The sequence below is a fragment of the Mus caroli genome, chromosome 12, assembly GCF_900094665.2.
Source record: "Mus caroli chromosome 12, CAROLI_EIJ_v1.1, whole genome shotgun sequence".
Taxonomy (NCBI): Eukaryota; Metazoa; Chordata; class Mammalia; order Rodentia; family Muridae; genus Mus; species Mus caroli.
This window is the reverse complement of record NC_034581.1, coordinates 86,544,344-86,563,714: the sequence shown is the minus strand read 5'-3', so window position 1 is coordinate 86,563,714 and position 19,371 is coordinate 86,544,344. Positions and strand designations below refer to the sequence as shown.

General features: G+C 40.7%; 1 protein-coding gene and 1 pseudogene across 2 annotated transcripts in view; both read right to left on the bottom strand.

Moving 5' to 3' along the window:
- Nucleotides 1-19,371, bottom strand: part of Tshr (thyroid stimulating hormone receptor) — a 111,267-nt gene that overhangs the window by 53,522 nt on the left and 38,374 nt on the right. The window lies entirely within an intron of this gene.
- On the bottom strand, nucleotides 2,953-3,750 carry LOC110306949 (annotated as a pseudogene).

Here is a 19,371-nt window from a genome sequence, read left to right as displayed (position 1 = left end):
GTCTGGCGGTTCCTCAGAAAATTGGACATAGTACTACCGGAGGATCCAGCAATACCTCTCCTGGGCATATATCCAGAAGATGTCCCGACCAAGGTTAATTTACAAAAGAAAGCATTTAATTTGGGGCTTGTTTATAGTTTCCAAGAGTGAATTCATTATGATGAGGAGCATGGCAGCCAGCAGGCAGGAAGGCATGGTGCTGGAGCAGTAGCTGAGAGCTTACATCTGATCCACAAGAAGGGGGGGGGGCTGGGTGAGAGAGAGAGAGAGAGAGAGAGAGAGAGAGAGAGAGAGAGAGAGAACTTGGGCTTCTGAAACCTCAATGTTCACCCCCACATACCTCCTCCAATATGCTGTACCGCCTAACCCTTCCTAAATAATTCATTAACTGGAAACCAAACACTCAAATATATGAGCCTATGTAGGCAATTCTCATTTCAAAGCATCCCACTCTGTCTCTGGGGATATACCCAATTCTAAGATATTATTTTATGATAACCCAGGTATAGTCTAACAAGAAGGAAATCCCTTTTGTCCTAACCCACAAACATGTCCATATTTCTAATCCAATTTATGGAGGTTTAAGTGATCTTGCTGCCATGCAGGACTGCACTTCAATTACTAATTCTCCCAGACAAGTGCACTCTTTAATCTCTATCTCTGTTTCTTTGGCCTCATGCTCCTTGGGTCTGGTCCTTCATAAACTAGGAATGGGGTCTTCTAGAATACTTACCAACAAAATATTTTTTTAAGTAAAATACTTTTATTACATACTTATTTCCAAAAAGGGCAGAGAGATACATCAAATATTCCAGTTCATTGCATTGATTACAGAAGATGCTGACAACCACTTCACAGAAACTTACTTGGGTGTTTTTTTTTTTTTGGGGGGGGGGCGGGTATGGTAGTATATACCTGCAATCCCAACATTTACAAGACTGAGAAGAGTCTCAAGTTTGAAGCTGTGAGACCCTGACTTAGAGCGTTTCTCCCTGGAAGGTAAAGCCCCTGGACGTTCCCCAAGCTTGTTTCCCCTGATCTCTAAAAATAGAGTCAGAAATAAGCTCTTTGTTCTCTATAGCCAGCAAAAAGCCTTTTTGTTTCTTACCAGAGATGCGATAATTGTAATTTTACCAAGGACATCTGGGCAGAGAAGAACTCTCCTCCCAACTCTTCCCAACTCCTCCCAATTCTTCAGTTAGCTGTTAAAAGCCCCCTACTGTTACCGCTCGGGGTCAAACTCCCCTGCCCTGCACAGTGTGAGGAGTTCGTCCTCAGCTAGCTGATAATAAAACCTCTTGCAGTTTGCATCAGGTGTGGTTTTCTCTTGGGTCATTGGGGTGCTGGTCAGCTCATCCCGGGACTTGAGCAGAGGCCCAGCTTCCGGGGTCTTACAAAGTCAGCCTGGGTGACAGTTAAGATTCTGTCTCAAAAAGCAAAAACAAAAACCACATACACAAAAGCCAGTTTTTTTTCTTAAGTTACCAGAATACCTGGAATGAAGACGTCATTTCTAAATAGCCTACAAGTCCGAGGTTAACAGTAGCCAGTAGCAGACTAAGATGGTAGGCACTGTCAGGGATATTTTTCTGGGTCTTTCAACATAACTCAGGCTGGCTAGAAACGTAGGATCCTGCTTCTGCCCACCCCCCCACCCCCAATGCTATAATTCCAAACATATGCCATCCCCATCTCCTCTGGTCAGTCAGTGGGGGCTGTATCTTTGCCTCCAGGAAGCCAGCTCCGTTGTCCTTCATTCAGATGCTATAGATGCAGGATCACTCTCTCTCTCTCTCTTTTTAAATAATTTACAGATGATATGTAATTTATTGAAAAATACTTTTTTTTTAATTAGGTATTTTCTTCACTTACATTTCCAATGCTATCCCCAAAGTCCCCCATACCCTCCCCCCCACTCCCCTACCCACCCACTTCCATTTCTTGGCCCTGGCGTTCCCCTGTACTGAGGCATATAAAGTCTGCAAGTCCAATGGGCCTCTCTTTCCAGTGATGGCCGACTAGGCCATCTTTTGATTCATATGCAGCTAGAGACATGAGCTCAGGGGAACTAGTTAGTTCATATTGTTTTTCCACCTATAGGGTTGCAGACCCCTTTAGCTCCTTGGGTACTTTCTCTAGCTCCTCCATTGGGAGCCCTGTGATTCATCCAATAGCTGACTGTGAGCATCCACTTCTGTGTTTGCTATGCCCCAGCATAGCCTCACAAGAGACAGCTATGAAACTCAAGAAGAATGAAGACCAAAGTGTGGACACTTTGCCCCTTCTTAGAATTGGGAACAAAACACCTATGGAAGGAGTTACAGAGACAAAGTTTGGAGCTGAGATGAAAGGATAGATCATCTAGGGACTGCCATACCCGGGGATCCATCCCATAATCAGCCTCCAAACGCTGACACCATTGAATACACTAGCAAGATTTTGCTGAAAGGAACCAGATATAGACACAGGATCTCTTAACTGAGTTGAGAAGTTGGTTTTTAAAGCACAAACCCACATGAGGATAATCTTTGATAAATATAAGCAATCAAAGTTCCTAGATTGCAGTGTATGAAATAATCACCAGTAAACAACCACCATACTACCTGACAGGTCTCTGCCAGAGGTTATGATTGCTCAGTTCATCTACTGTAATCATATACTACAGTACAGCAGGCTAGTACAATGCCCATGACAGGCCTGCTTTCTGCCTAGGAAGGCTCCTGTCACACCTCACAGGGCTGTGCTGGTGGTAACTGTAAAGCAGAAAGCTTTCAAAGGACATTTAACTCCTAAGTTGCCTTCTTTAGCCTGAGTCAGAAATAAGCACCCCAATGTGACATTTGAGATATCTTCTTCTGGAGACAGCATGAAGCCACAGCACAGCTGTGGAAGATGAGGGAAGGCTGTAGCCAGGCCACCAGCAGAGGACAGGGTGCAGTCAGACAGGCAGCCTCAGGACCGAGTAATCTTGTCTGGGGGCATGAACCCTGTGTCCCCAAGGGTACTGAGTGCAACAAGACCATTGGGTCGAATCACCAGGAGGGTGATAATGCCATCGTTGAGGGACAAGCGGAGCCAAGCTCCTGCTTGGCATCAGCTCGGTGGAGGTAGTTCTTGAAGGCAGTCTCAATCCAGGCTCCATCTTCGTAATACACAGCCTCTGGCTTGCAGTGAGAGACAGGTGGATCCGGTTCAATGGGGGCATCTTCCCGTAGCAAACAAGTCTGTGCTGACTCTCGAGACACCTGGCAGGTGCTGACTGATGTCTGTGGTCTCTACTGCATGGGTCATAGAGGAATGGACAATTTTATTAAATAATTTTATTAAAATTTTTAATCCCAGGCTTGCAAGTCGGAGCCCCGTGAGTTCAGTCTGTTCCCGACCTAATGGGGTCAGGGTGCGGTCCTTCTCCGGCGAGCTATCCACATGGTACTGTGAATGCTGGCTGAGGCATATGTGCCTTGTAGCCTTTGCCTTATAGTGGTCCAGCCTGCATCCCAGTTCATCTTCTCCAGATTCCATGTTCCTTTTCTTCAGGTTAATGAGTGACAGTGGTTCTCTCCTGTCCCAGTTGGAGTCCCAGACACTGTTCCGGGGTCACGCTCTTGTCCAGGCCAGTGGCTCAGTGGTGCGCCAGTCTGCATCCCCGCTACCTCGCGGCATCCCTACTGACACCACCGAGAAGAGGACAGCAGCCCAGCCACCTGCCAGACCACAGGCCACCAGCTGAAGCCCCTGCCAGAAAGCCATGCCCCGACTAAATATTTATAAGGATTATAAAATTTTAAGAAGAAAATGTATATTATAATTAGTAAGACATATTTGTAACTATAGAGTTATCGTTGTGCCACTTCTTTGAACAAGAGTACAGACCTATGAGGTATAAACCTTCTCCAAGGAAGAAGTCACACTGACACCTAACTAGAAGCTCTTCTCCTACTGACTCCAATTCATGATACTGTATAGGATTCTGTATACTATTGGAAGAGAAAGCTAGTCATCAGTATTACAAATTCTGCAACCCATAACAGTGACCTGCCTGCAAGATAGTCTGCTGCAATAGCAGCACAGTGTTATGAGAGTAACCAACTGCCTTCAAAATGGATTTAAGGTCTACTCCACGAGATAGAATCCATACCTGAGACCATTAAAGTGGCTAAGAACCTGAGACCGAATAGGTCATGGGCCTAGGGGAAAACTTAATATTATAATTCATAGCAATATACTGCCAGTACCCATTGAACTGTGCCTTGCTCAACCCACATCAGAGAATCTTCTCCTAGTGGTAGTGGGGAATTAACAGAGATCTACAGCTGAACTATGTGCGGAAAGGGAGAGACTTGGTCCTCAACGGGATGCCTTCATCAAACTCTCCCCTCAAGGTGCAGGGTATGTGAAAGAGGAGGCAGAAAGATTGTGAAGGATAGAGGTGATGGAGAGCTCCAAGGAAACAGTATCTTCCAGACAACAGGACTGATTCACATATTAACTTACAGAGCCTGTGGCACTAACCAAGAAGCTGTTTGCAGCTGATACCCACTGACAAAAGGAAAAATCAACTTTCTCAATGGCAAGACTCTTAGTGTATCAACCACACTTTGGGCCATTCCCTATACTTAGAAGTAGTTGGCCAAAACAAAACAAGCATAATGGATTTTCTGTGGGCTTTTTTGTTTCATTTTGCTTTGTTCTCTCTCTCTCTCTCTCTCTCTCTCTCTCTGTGTTTTGAAGAGAAAGAGAAAAAGAACATAATGTTGGGTGGGTAGGATCTTGGAGGAATTGGGGGAGGGGAAACATGATCAAATATATTGCATTAAAAAATTCCACGAAAGAATAAATCTTTTTCAAGGAATTGATTTCGGGTAAGATCTGAAGGCGTCTGTTGATTGACAGGGTCTGAAGGATCCAGAAGTGGTGAAGGGAGCAGGGTCATGAGTTAGAGGCCAAGACTTTCTAAGTTGAAATCAACTGAGGGACTGTAATGCTCTTTCCCCTCCTCAGGTAGATATTCTGAGATGGCAAAGTAGACATGAAAGTGAGTTAAACTTTACCAAACCTTGAGTGATTATAATGCATGGGAATCTTCTCTCAAACAATATCCATCTGGGCACACAGGCACGTGCCCGTAATCTCAGACTCAGACAGCAGAGGCAAGAGGACTGAAAGTTCAAGGTCAGTCTCACCTACATGGGGTAGCCTGAACTAAATTACAACTTCCTCTCTCAAAAGAAAACCATTGGCTGAAGATGTAGTTTAATGGCACTTGTGAGCACATGTCTGGCCCTCACAAGGTCCTGGATTGAGTCTTCATAACAACAGCAATGTTTATAAATACAGCTGACAATCTGCTCTCTTTTAGACAAATGGCAGTGTTGGCTTTGGCATAGCCTCTGCCCGATCCCCCACCCTCCTGGTTTTCATGTGCCTTATGGCAGTTTGAAAGCTTGTCACCTCTTGTTAAAATTTGAAGGCATTACATGCTAATTATACCCAGGGAGGAAAGGGCTTGGCTTTAGGACCTTTCAAACCATCAGCACAGAGAGCTAGACACTCAAGAGAAACCATGAATGTCATTTATACGTGTTACACAGAGGCAAGCAGTTGAGGAAGAGGGTAAGAGGGGGGTGGGGGGAGGTTGTTGTTGTTGCTGGTTGTTGCCACTATTTTTATTTGGGAAAAGAAAAATAATTTTATTTAAAAGTGGTAAAGAACAGGGGTGGAGAGATGGCTAAGCAGTTATGAGCACTGGCTGCCCTTCCAGCGGTTCTGACTTCAATTCCCATCACCCACATGGTGGTGGCTCACAATCACCTATAAAGGGATCTGATGCCCTCTTCTGTCTACAGGTGTCCATGTAGCAGAGCACTCATGCATTAGATAAAAGAATAAACTTAAAAAAGATTTCAAGAGGCTATAAAAAGATGTTAATGGCAAAGGAGAGTGTTCTCATTCTTGATCTGCATTTCAAGAGTTAACATGTCTGCATAAATTAATTGCATTTCTGTGCTTGCCACTTAATTGTTGAGCGTTGATCTCAAACCACATGTTCATCTTACCCACATTTCCGATTGCTCTTCGGTCATGCATGCCAATTCAAGTTTCTGTTTTCTTTCTGGCAGAAGAACTTCCTTTAGTGTGGTTTGACTCTCCCTCCGCTCCCTTCCTTCTTCTGTTTCTCTTTTTCTTTTTAAACACAAATCTGCTGGCAGTGACTTTGCTCAGTTTTTGCTCATTTGAAAGAATCTCTTTTCAGCTTCAATATGGAGAGATATTTTCATTGTGCACACAACAGTCTAGAAAGGCAGTCTTAATTTCTTTTAATGCTTTAAACTCTACATTTTAGTTCATGTGGGCTTTGACAGTGTATATGTTCTTACTCTCCATAGACAGTGGGAATCTATAGTGATTCCTGGCTACTCTTCCTGACATTACTTTATACTGACTTACAGCAAATCAGTCAAATATACTCTATTATAGTTTTCTTCATATTTATTCTTTCCATATTTTATAAAAATTTTAAATTTGTGAATTTAGAACTTCCAGATTTTGAAAATTTTGAATTGTGATTACTCTAAGCTTTTCTTTTTTAAAAAATTCTGTTTCATTCTACTCTTCTTAAGCTCTAGTTATGTGGAGCCAGCACAGCATTTAATCCCAGCACTAGGGAGGCAGAAGCAGGCAGATTTCTGAGTTCGAGGCCAGCGTGATTTACAGAGTTCCAGGACAACCAGAGCAGTTACCCAGAGAAACCCCATCTTCAAAACAAAACAAAACAAAACAAAACCAAACAAAACAAAGCAAAATAAAACCAATCAACTAACCAAACAAAAAGAGCTGGTCATTTTTAAGTAAGTAGATCTTTGAAAATTCCAATGTGTTGTGATCATTTCTGCCCTCCAGTTCCCTAGCTCCTCCTAGATTCATCCTTATCTCTCTAGCATACCACATAAATCCCCAACTTGATGTGCTTTAGAAAAAAAAAAAAAACTCAGAGAGTCCACCTTGTGCAGCCCACATACTCAAGTATGCAGGGCCTTCCACTGGAGCCGGGTTTACCGACCAGTAGTCAAACCCACAGACAAAAGCAGACTCTCCCTCCTCAGACACTATCAATGACCCATAGTTCCTTAGTTGAAGCAGGGAACTCAGGAGCCCCTCGTTCCCCTTTGAGCTAGAATGTACACTGACACATTAAAACATCTTTTAATTACATACACGCATGTGCATATCACAACAGGCATATGGAAGTCACAGGACAGCCTGCCACAGTTGCTTCTCTATCTCCTCGTGTGGAACCCAGGGCTGACCTCACCTAGTGAGGATGTAGCAAGTGCTTTGAGCTGCCGCTGGGTTGGCCCCTGTTATACGGTTTTTCAAACTTTCCCCTTTTTATATTTAGTTTCAGATGGCTATCAGTTACTAACTTTCTATCTTTTGATTCATTTTTTTTTCTGTAACGTTTAATTCTCTTAATCTTATCCATGTTTTTATTTTATATATTACCAACCTCAACTAGTTCACTTGAGTCTTCTTTGGACTTTCCTCTCTCTCTCTCTCTCTCATTCTTTATTTTATTATGGTTTACAAGACTTAACATAGCTGACTTGAAGCCGTGGCTTATGAAGTCATCGGCCTGTTGAGATCTAGTGGCATTTTCTCTTACTTATGGATCAGACTTCTCTCTCTGTTTTTGTTCTTCACTCCTCTACGTAGAGAAGTAAGACAGTGTGGTAAGTGCCATTGGGAGGGGCTCTCTGTGTTAGATGGACACAAATCCATCTCTCTGTGAAGTAGGATCGGCCTTACTTCTGGCTGGCTACAGAATGCTGTAGAAGTGGAGTTCTGGGATCTTGACTTTTGCTAAGAAGCCTTGCTGCTTCTCTGAGAATCCGTGGGGAATTTCTTCTGGGAGTTTGGTTCTGCTCTGCTAGTGTAACTACCTAGAGACTGCTGTGCAGAGAAGCCCCAGAGGAGCTGCCAAGTGCCACCAGAGACTGACATTCAGATGAGTGTCACCAAGGCTGCATATGTGTAAATGAAGCCATCTCTGGGTCTCCAGCCAAGGCTACTTGTCACATGAATGGCTCTAAGAGATTTCTGTTTATACTGTGAGAACAATCCGGATCTCTTTCATAGTACATATGTAAATACAATGAAGTAGTTCTTATTTTAAAATCTCTTCATTTGGGGCAAATTCTTATGATGTGATAGATAACAAAAATGTCCTTATCCAACATTGTTTACATAGACAGTTTGCATTCATGAGATTACTCATTGGACTTTAAGCTTTCTGAACCATTCAAAAAATGTGGAGTTCATTGAATTTGTGTTCTCATTGTAGTTCTGTGGATAGCAGAGTAGAGATTGTGTTTATATGTTTGCTTTTAGAATGTCTACCTGGAAGAAAGGAAAAGACTGTAATTATTAGTTTTCATTCATTAGATTAAAAAGTATTTAGAATATATTCAGTCTCCAGATATAATGGGTATAGTTTTCCTGACGTTTCTTGTAGATCTTTCCTGTGTGTTTAACATTTGAAAGCATCCCCCCGAATTAGCCAACTGAGTATTGTTTAGTTGCCTGCAATTTGCAGTCCTCCTATCCTTTGAAACAATTCTTAAATTCTTCCGTGCTACTGCAAACATGAGCAAAACAAACACTGCTTATTCTTGATAGAGAAGCCAAACAGAGGAGGAGGGGGTAGGAAGGGAGGTAGGGAGAGAGAATTGAGATATCCAGACAAGGGAATGTGAATAGAGGATGGCACACCACTTAGAGAAATAGTATATTGTCATCAAAGTTTCTCTGAAAGACAGACAAACAAACAAATAAACAAACAAACCCAGATGTATATACATAGTTCCTTCCCAGGCACAACCATAGGCTCACAAACTGGGTGATGGGTCGATGCCTGTACAGGTTAGCTTTCCATCACCATCACCCCAGGAGTAAAACTATAGACAGGTCTGCAAAATGGAGACTTACATGCCGACTCCTGGGTCTCTGAATTCTGCAGAAGGAAACCTGAAAATTTTCCTGATTGTTTTACTGATCCATGCAAGTCCACAGCGCTTCCTGCTTCTCCAAACACTGCAGCTTTCACAGATGGGTCCTCCGGAAGAGGATTCACATTGGAATGTCAGAACCTTAGTGGGTTTTTTGTTTTATTTTTGTTTTTTTGTTTTTGTTTTTGTTTTTTTTTTTGGTGGTGGTGGTGTTGTTTTGAATCAGGAGTTTGTATCCAACCCTCTTTGCTGCCCTCCAAGTTGCAGTAAACTTGCCCCCCTCATGGTAGGTACTAAGTTTCTGTCAGCAAGAGCTGCTACTCAGGATAACATCAGCTTTCTGCCTGACTTCTGCTGATCCATTTAATTCCTAGCACATCCATCTTCTACTTCAGGCCGAAATAAAAACGTATTCGGAGGCAGTTCTAGCGAGTTATTTTCATACATCCGAGCCTTGGAAATTCCAGACAGTGCTGGGAAGTCTCAATAAACTACATAGCAGACAACTGGCAAGGATATAGAGTCCCTGAGTGTATTTTTTTGTAAGAAAAGCCAAGTTATTATTTCATTTTCTTTTCTTTAGAAAAAATGTCAAATATCTTGATCAACTCACAAGTGATCAGGTACTCCAATTTAAGAACAGTTTCCTGATTTAAGAATGGCTCATATTCATTTCTACCAATATTAAAAACCAAATGCAGGGTTTTGCATGTACTAGACAAGTGTTCTATATACACACCCCCTAGAGATAGTTTATTTCCATAAATCATACATAAAGGAACTTAGAATAATATAAAGTTTTTCCTCCTCAGCCTATTTTGAAACCCAAAACCAATTTAAACATATTTTTTATTTTTCTCCCCATCGTAATAAGTAATAGTTAATTCCCATCAGAAGCTTTAATGACCTAGATTCTAAGATAATAATGTTAAATGCATTTTCTTATTTAATTGTTCCCATGATAATATGAAGTAGGAACCATGAAAATCTATATTTTTTAGACTAAGATACTGAAAACTACAAAGGTTAAAAAGCTGCCCCCGGCCTGGGCAGCATGGGAAAACTGACCCCAAGGGTAGAAGAGTGGGTGGGTGGTTCCTTCCCTCGATGGCTGCTATACCCAGGAGAGGGGGGCCTGCATCTCTCCTGGGTGGCACAGGGCTGCTCTGGTGGCATAGGTGCAGGAGACGTGGCCCTGCCTCCTGTCCACGGAGTGGTGCCATGGCATAGGGAGATCTCCCACCCTTCACTTCCACATCTACACTGCCCTACTGCCCCCTAACATATACACCCACATAGACACAAACCTGCACACAGCACACACATATACATAAAAAACAAAACAAAACAAACAATTAAGCAAAACACAGTAAGAAGTAATGTAGTAATCTTTATTTCAAACTACCCACAACAGTAACAGAATAGAGAAATGTCTGCAGTTCCTACTGATAACAACATGGCTAAATGTTCTTTGTGTAACAGATTTGCTGTTCACATTTGTAATCAAAAGACGCCTAAATTTCAGTCAGATGCCCACAAAAGAAGCGATGCAAATTTGTCTCCATCCCCAAATCCATGACTTATTATTAAAATTTTAATAACAATTTACAAGGACCACGTTTGATATAGCAAAGAGAAAGGGTATATGGCAGTCATCTTCCAGTGGGGTCTCAGGCCGACAGAGAGGAATTCCTCAAATGAGAGAACAACTGACCATGTTTAGTTCTGAGAGCAGAACCTTCATGGTGACATATGTGCTGGGTATAGGAGCTCCCATTCTCAGCTCTCTACACCGTTGTTCTTCAGTCGTATTTTCTATGTTCCCCCTGCATCCCAGGCTTTTGCATACACCTCACTAGAGAATATATCATCTATCTTATTTTCCTCCAATAGGACCACTTCACAGGTAAGTGGCACACCTGCAGAGCCCTCACTGCACATCTGTTCACAACCCTTTCTCCTTCCTACATGTCCACGAAGAGACTTTGTGTCAACTTTTGGTTGGATTAAATCTAGTTGCTGTGTACACCAATAGCAGCTGGCACTTCCTTTTCCAGCACAAGCAGTACAGTATGTTAATGAGCTTGGTTTTAGCATTGGTGACTAGCATGCCTAAAACACCCACATTTTATCACGTCTCCAATCTTGCTTCTATTTTGGCACAGCTGGAGTAATCCTTTTTATATAATGTCTCACACCATTGATTCTTTAGCATGGGTAAACTTATTGTGGTCTAACATATAAAAACACATGTCTGCTCTGAGGTTCTGAAAATGTGGTCATCATTTAGTAGTTTGTTTAAAGATGGCCATGTGATGTTTCTTTCAATTGCCCTGTCCCTCAAATCATCTTTTATGTGTTTCCCAGTGTCTCTAGCATCTTGACATTTCTCTTCACAAGTACAATCTACTTGCATTTCTAAATTAATATGAAAACCAAATATATTATCAGCTATACTTAATATCTGAACTGGTTAGAGTTGAAAAATTTGTGTGAGATTTCATATGTGTGTGTGTGTGTGTGTGTATACACTGATGTGCAAAGTAGGTGAGTATTTGGGTCAGCCTCCTAAAGCCCATTTTACCTACGTATACAGTAGAACCCTGGCCAGCTTGAATTGCTTCTAAGGCAGCCTTAGACTTTGTGGGAAGAGGATCATTTTCTTCTCAATGTCCCGGAGTGTACACTTTTTATAGGTATAAATTCTTAAGAATGCGGTTTACATACTCTAGTCTTCCCCTCCCCCAAGAACGTTTGTACATTTCTCTGGGGCCTTCCCTGATCCCCTAGGTCCTCATACCACCCTGATCTATTCCTTCATTCACAAACAATTTGGACCTAAACGGCTGTGCTTGAAAATGTCCCCATTATGTCACCCCCATTGTCTGCATACATGCCCTTTCTCATCTGTCCAAACCAAAGGTGAAGGTTGTTCACAACATGAGGTGATTTCACATTTTATCTTAATTAGTTAATTAATGCTTTTCCAGAACTGGAATTGAGCGAAGTCCTTATGCATACTAAGTAAGCACTTTGTCATTGAGCTAGCACACAGGACCTCTGGTTGCCTTTGACTGGTTGATTGATTAATTTGTGTGTGTGTGTGTGTGCATTCACGTATGTAAATATAGGTGCATGCTTGCCAGAGCACATGTATGCAAGTCAGAGGACAACCTCAGACGTTGGTCTTTGTCTTCCACCTTCTCTGAGACAGGATCTCTGCTGTTTCTCCACTCTGTACACCATTTATCCAGCCTGTGAACTTCTGGGGACTTCCCTGTTTCTGCCTTCTATTTCCCCATAGGAATACTAAGATTGCAGTCACTTGCTCTAAGTGTCTGGCTTTCTGGGGATTCATACTCAGGCCTTCATGTTTGTATAACGAGCATTTTTACCTACTGAGCCATCTCTCCAGCCTGACTAAATATTTTAACTAAAAATTTAAGTTATTTCAAGTTAATCTTAACCAAGGTGAAGTTAAAGTATTTAGATAAAGAAAGACGTTTGGGGGCCTGGCGAGATGGTTCAGTAGTTAAAAGAGCCTGCAGACTCAGTTCTCTGCACCGACTTCATGCTTCACAACCCCTTTAACTCAGTTCCAGGGGATCCAACACCCTTTTTCTGGCCTCCGAGTGCACCAAGCAAGCTGGTGGGGGCCTCTGAGTGCACCAAGCATGCTGGTGGGGGCCTCTGAGTGCACCAAGCATGCTGGTGGGGCACATACATACCTGGCGGCACGCTCACAGCCATATGAAATAAAAACAAAGAAAATGGTTTTTAAAAAGAAATATATTTCGGACAAGGAGAAAAACAAAATATTTATTAAAGAATGTCTAACAGATATTATAGACTAAGGTCTGTGTTAAGCAGAAAGAGGAAGACAGGTAAAGGGGAGACACGACCCAAATCCAGTTCTTTTCCTACCATACATATCTAATGCTCCATGACTTATCAACTGCTAATGCCTATCTTCTGTTTATCTCCTTAACTCTTTGCTATTTCCTTCCTCTCAGTTATTTAAATTTGAGGATATCCACACAGATTTCTGACATATATCTAATGTTGTTACCACATCTTTATGGTAATATAAGATATAGACAAACTTTTCTTTAGTACACAGATAGTATTTGCAAATATTTTTGGGAAAACTGAATCTCCATATTCAAAGAGAATAAAATGTCTTTCTCTTTATCAAATGCAAAATCCAATTCAAAGTGAATAAATATCCATGGCTTAGGCTTTCAACACATCCCCTGCCGGGGGCGGGGGTGGGGGTGGGGATCCTAGAAAGGTTCTTGATACTGGTCTTAGCAATGAAGTTTTGTATATATGGACAGACCAGGAAAGAAAACAAAGTGGAACTAGATCAAATTGAAAACGGTCTGCATAACAAAAGAAATAATTAACAGAATGGCAAGCGAGCTTATAAGCCGGAAGACAGTGTTTCCTAAGCATATATCTGATAAGTGAGTATTCAAAATGTATAAGGAACTTGAGAACTCAACAGCAAGTAAACTTTGCTAAGACTGGGCAGAAAATAAAACCAAACATTTCTCAAGATGAGACATATTTAAAAGGCCAAGAGCAATGTGATGAAATGCTCAACATCACTAGTTGTTAAGGAAATGCAAAGCCAAGCCACACTTGTCAGGAGGGCTTTTAGAAAAAAGACAGAGCTGACAAGTGTGGAGAAAGGAAGGGTGAGAAAGAATCCTTCTACAGTACAGATGTAAATATAAAGTGGAACTGTCAATAGTTCAGTACCAAAGTGCAGAAGTCCCTAAGAAAAGTAGAAATAGGGCTACCATATGGTCTCTCATTCCCACTTCTGGAATAGAACCAAATGAGTGAGATTAGCATTTTGTAGAGCAGGCTCTACTCCCATGTTCAATGCAGTGAAATTCATAATGGGCAAGACATGGTAGCAACCTAATAGCTACCAGAAGCTGAATGGATAAAGCAGATGTGCTCTAACTACACCGGGGAACAGTACCCATCTTTAAAAAAAAAATAAATAAAACTCTACCAGTTGTGACAACACAGATGAACCTGACATTGTGCCAAGTGAAATAACCTAGGAAAAGACAGTCCTAAAATGAAAAATGAACTGGTAGAAACAGGAAATGGAGTGGTGTTTACCAGCAGTTGGGGTAAGGAATGGGGGCACGGAGGATGTGGGGGAGATGTACAAAGGATACCAAGTTTCAGTAAAATAAGAGTTCTGGAGATCTGGTATACAACACGGTGACGACCATTAATATATTATGCATGTAGAAGTTACTGAGAGGAGATTTTCAAGTGTACTTATCCAGAAAGGTGGTAAACATGTTGAGATGAGGCATATGCTCATTCAGTTTAGCCATTCTAAAATGTATATGTATCTTAAAACATCATGTTGTAGATTATGAGTACAAATGATCTTACTTGTCAGTTAGTTAAAATAATTAGAAATTCACATGCTAGGTTTTGAATACACATTTAAGATTACTGTAACTGTATTTACATGGATGAAAAGTCTTGTTGATCTCAGCAAGTATGTACTAGAAGTTTAAAACAAAATTTTAAATTGACAACAATTCCTCATTTCTCCTCCTTTTCAGCTCCCTTACCACAAAACATAACTCTCTATCATTTTCTCCTTCAGCTAGCCAACTTCTTTGCCAGCCTTAGGTTTTCAGAACTAGTTTTCCAAGATACCTTTTTTTTTTTTTGACATGGTTCAGAACTTCATGACGACAAAACTCAATTATTTATAGTTTCCAAGACAAAGGGGTTTAAGTTGCCTGAAAGGTTCAACTTTTGTGCTTCAAAAACTGAGGCATGACGCAAAGAAGTCTTAAAGTTTATATCAAAAGTGAACATGACCCAAATATTCAAAGCCAGACCATTTCTAATATTCCAAACAGAGTCTGAGGACTCCATCCCCAGCACTCAGATCACCCCTGCGAGACAGGACTGAAGGAAAGGCAAGGATCAGACTGAAGGTTTATTTTGCAGGAAGGGTCAATCCAAAACAAAATTAAACTCAGGGGTAAGTTCTGTTCTTTTGGATTCTCTTTGGTTCTTTACTGTCATTACAGTTGGCTAAAACTATCTGTGTGAAACGCCAAGTATTTGGAAAGCTTTTAGGCAATCATCTTCTGCAACTGTGCTCTTCTAAAGCACCATGACTAAGAATTACAGGAAACACGACTCAGTCTCCAAGTCATTCCATGCTTCCTATGTGGTGTGGGGACCCCAAGATAAGGTCACCTCTGCTTTATGGCCATCTTGCTCCCACCCTATGAAACTGGGGCATATTGAAAGATCTTACAGTCTTGGAAGGCTGTGATTGTTGAATCAAAGCCAGAGCTTTCCCAGACAGGACCAGAAGGATGCCAAAGTTGAGACAGAAGGGAGAAACTAGAGAAGGAATCTACTGAAGGCTATGCTTTCAGGTACTTGATCTGGCTTTTCACATAGATCACACCATTTAGTCGCCTTTATATCTGCTTGACACAATCTTCCACCATTTTAGAGTATATCATTTACATAAATCTTGTTGTTTGGCATCATGCCATCCAGTGAGGACCCCTTAAAGGATGTATTTTGTTGCTGGACTTCTAGCCATTAAGTTCAACCCTAAGCTCAGCTCATTTGATAGCCACTAGGATGACATCATCACCTCACAGGTGGACCCTCTGAGGCCCTACAATGACCATCCCTGACAGTGTTTTCAAAGCTCTTCCAGACTACAAGCAAATGAAAAACAGTTCCTTGTCATAGGAGGTCCCAGGACGTTTGACAAACAAACAAACAAAACAAAAAACAAACAAACAAAAAAACCCCAAGAACCAAAAAATGGGAATGGGTGGGTAGGGAAGTCAGGGGGAGGGTATGGGGGACTTTTGGGATAGCATTGGAAATGTAATTGAGGAAAATACGTAATAAAAAAAAACCCCCAAGAAACAAAAAACCTCAATTTGACTTTGGGAATAAAATAATTGAGTAATCAAGGTATTATAAAAGTATTTATTTCCTTTGTCAAATTGAGGTTAATTTTATAGATTCATATCCCACCCGTTTTAATACTAAGTTAAGGATTAGAACACATTTTTTCCCCACACAGAAACTCAAGGGTGGAAATACTTCCATAAGATTAATTCATATAAATCTTTTCATCAAGGACTATCGTTGTATATTATTAAATCAGGGCAGCCAAATAGAAACAGTGCCAGACCACTAGACAATGTTTCCCTGGACTCTACGGAAGCAGAGTGCCCTCCCCCTGGACATGTGTATGGTCTGGAATGAGGAGGAACTTTGGGTTTAGAATAGAAGCCTCCGTGCTCACTAGCCGAAGATCCAAGTGAGTTCCTCACTCTGCTCAGTGCCGTGAGAACCTCCTTTACAAAGCCATAACTCACACCGAGGTTCAATGAAGAGTGGGTACAGTTACACACTATAATCAGCTTGATTCCTCCTAGAAAACAAGCAAGTATGCTTTTCTTTATAGTAGCACTGCTTGTCTCAAGGGTACCTATTTAATAAATGTCACACTAACATTTGTTTGTTCAAGGGAACATACCTCTATTTGCTTATAATCAGGTATATCTTTTCAAATTTTTTACTCAGAAATACACAGGGAAATTACATTAATTCATGTTTTCCAGCTTGGCCAATTCTCTTAGAAGATGAGGGGAGAGCAAAACTAAAATAGGAATTATTGTTTTCATTAAGTTCTTTTATAGCTATTTCAAGATACAACAATTTTGTAAATTATTTATTTTTTTGAAATTATAATATTGTTAAATAGTTTTCTTCTTCCCTTTAAATACTTCTATGTACCCATCTTTGCTAATCCTCAAATTCATGACCTCTTATTTATGTGTATTATATATATGTGTGTGTGTGTGTATACACATATAGATACACACTCCTATATAAATCTACACATTCACATATATTATGTATACCACACATTCTTAAATACTTAGGTATAACTTTCTCAGTCTGTATAAGGTTATTTGTATATTTTCAGGGATGACACTTAGGTATTGGATACCGATTGGTGCTTTTCTTCTGTTCTTAGTGTTTATTAGCTGTCTGTTGTTCTTTATACAGAGTTGAGGCTTCCTGGGGCCCCTGTTACTAACCTGTTCACATTATCATATCTATTGGTGTGGTTCTTGTTCAGCTCATGTTGGGACAGCCTTGTTGGTGAGACTTTTGAGTGTACTTTCTGACACTGTTAAGAGATACAGTCTCCCAGGAAACTCCATGATCCTCTGGCTCTCACAATATTTCCATCCCCTCTTCCACAGTGGTCTGAAGCTTTAGGTACAAGAGTTGAGTTGTAGATGTGTTCACTGCGACTGGGGCTCACATGTCCACATATTGATTGGGCATGCTTTTCTGTAGTGGTCTCCATCTATTGCACAGAGACATTTCCTTGATGAGCCAGCCACTGGTGATGACTGAATTATCTGTAGCTGCACCAGTTTTTAACTTTCATTGTGTTTTAAGCTGTTACTGTGTTGGTGCTCGTAGCCTTTGATTACTAACATAAGTATATATTGTGCTTTTTCTCTTTTTACCAATCAATTTTACTAGAAATAGGTCTATGTTACTAGTTGTGCTTTTTCTCATCAATTTTTACTGGATTTTTATTTTATTAGTTGCTTCAATGTATCTCTTTTTATATCACTTTGTCAAGTTTTAATATTACTAAATGATATTATAAAATGAATAGAAATTATAATATTTGGTCATACATATTGACTTCTAGGAAGTTTTTTTTATGTTTTCACTGGCATTACAATAAAGTTGGGTATGAAACATGACAATTTTTTACATCTCATGAATCATTCAAGATTAACAACCTTGGGTTCTATTTGACAGTCATTGTTTTGCTTCATTTTATACCTATGTGTTGATAGAATTTCAATACTCATGTCATATGCTGGAGAAACAATGTGACCTATGTAGAGTTCATATATAAGGTAAAAATTCTGGTAAAGTTCATATTTCTGTTTTAGAAAATAATCTAAGATTTTTTTGTATTTGTCAGGTAGAACTCAGCAGCAATCCACATAGTTACTGGGAACCAATTTATGGCCAACAATTTCACTAATGTGATGGACAGATACACACACCTTTTCTTTCACACAGTTTCGGGGTTGAATCTGAACACAGGTTATTAGTGCTTTGCCCAAAGCTGACTCATTTTGTCAACACCAGTTTTGAGGAGCTTTCCCATTATATTTCTGACCTCACTTAGTTTTTGTAGGTCTCCCAGGGCAGCTGCAAAGATGCTTAAAGCTACAGGCTCAAACCTCTCGGATGCTGTTCTCTCTGCTCTGTGAATCCAGCCTTCATTTTTTAACAGAGAAAGTACTTCTCACTAATTACATGGAAAAGAATCAGAGTTAATTTAGAAAACTGACCCCAACCTTCTGCTCTACAGATAATAAACGTGAAACCTCAAAACCCTCCCTTCCTGAAAACTAAACAATAACTTTCTGTCAAAGAGTATATAGAGTGAAGGGAGAGACCAACATTCTAGGAGAGACTGGAGAAATTTGACAACTCCCACTGTGACCAGGCAACACAGGCCAGCCTCAATAGGGAAAAGGCAAGCTGAAAGCAGGCAATCTTGAGAAGATGTAATAAGAATGGCCTATTATCTGTGCTCTTCCCCCAACAACTGCTATGCCCTCTAGTCTAATCATGAGAAAACAGTAGATATATCCTAGTTGGGGAACATTTTTACAAACATTTTTATCCTAGTTGGAATAGTTCTTAAAAGTATGGATGCCATTAAATCTGGAAAAGTCTGAGGTTGTCAGACAAGAAGAACTTAGATAATCTGTCCTTGCAAGCTGCCAAAACCAAACACCAAACCCATGGATGAATTAACCAACCTATAGTTATTTCTCATAGGTTGGGAGGGTAGAGAGTCAACATCGAGATACAAGAATGTTTGCTTCCTGCAGATGGTTCATGTCTTTGCTTGCAATCTCTGTACTCCATCCTCACATAGTGGAGAAAGTTCAGTTATGTTTGGTTTTCTTCTGCTTGTATGAACATTATACTTGTATGAACGTTATGGAGGTCTTACCTCGATGGCCTCATGTAACACCAATTAACAACCAAAGGTCCCATCTTCAAATATCATCACATTTATATATAATGTGTGTGGGTATGTGCATGAGAGTGCAGATGTCCTTGGAGGACAGAGACATTGGATTCCCATGAAGCTGAAGTCACAAGCAATTGTGAGCCACCCAACATGGGTGCTAGCAATCAAACCCAGAGACTAGGAATTAAATGCAGATTTGAGTAGTATATGCTCTACTCTTTCCAGCTTCACATCATCATATTCTAT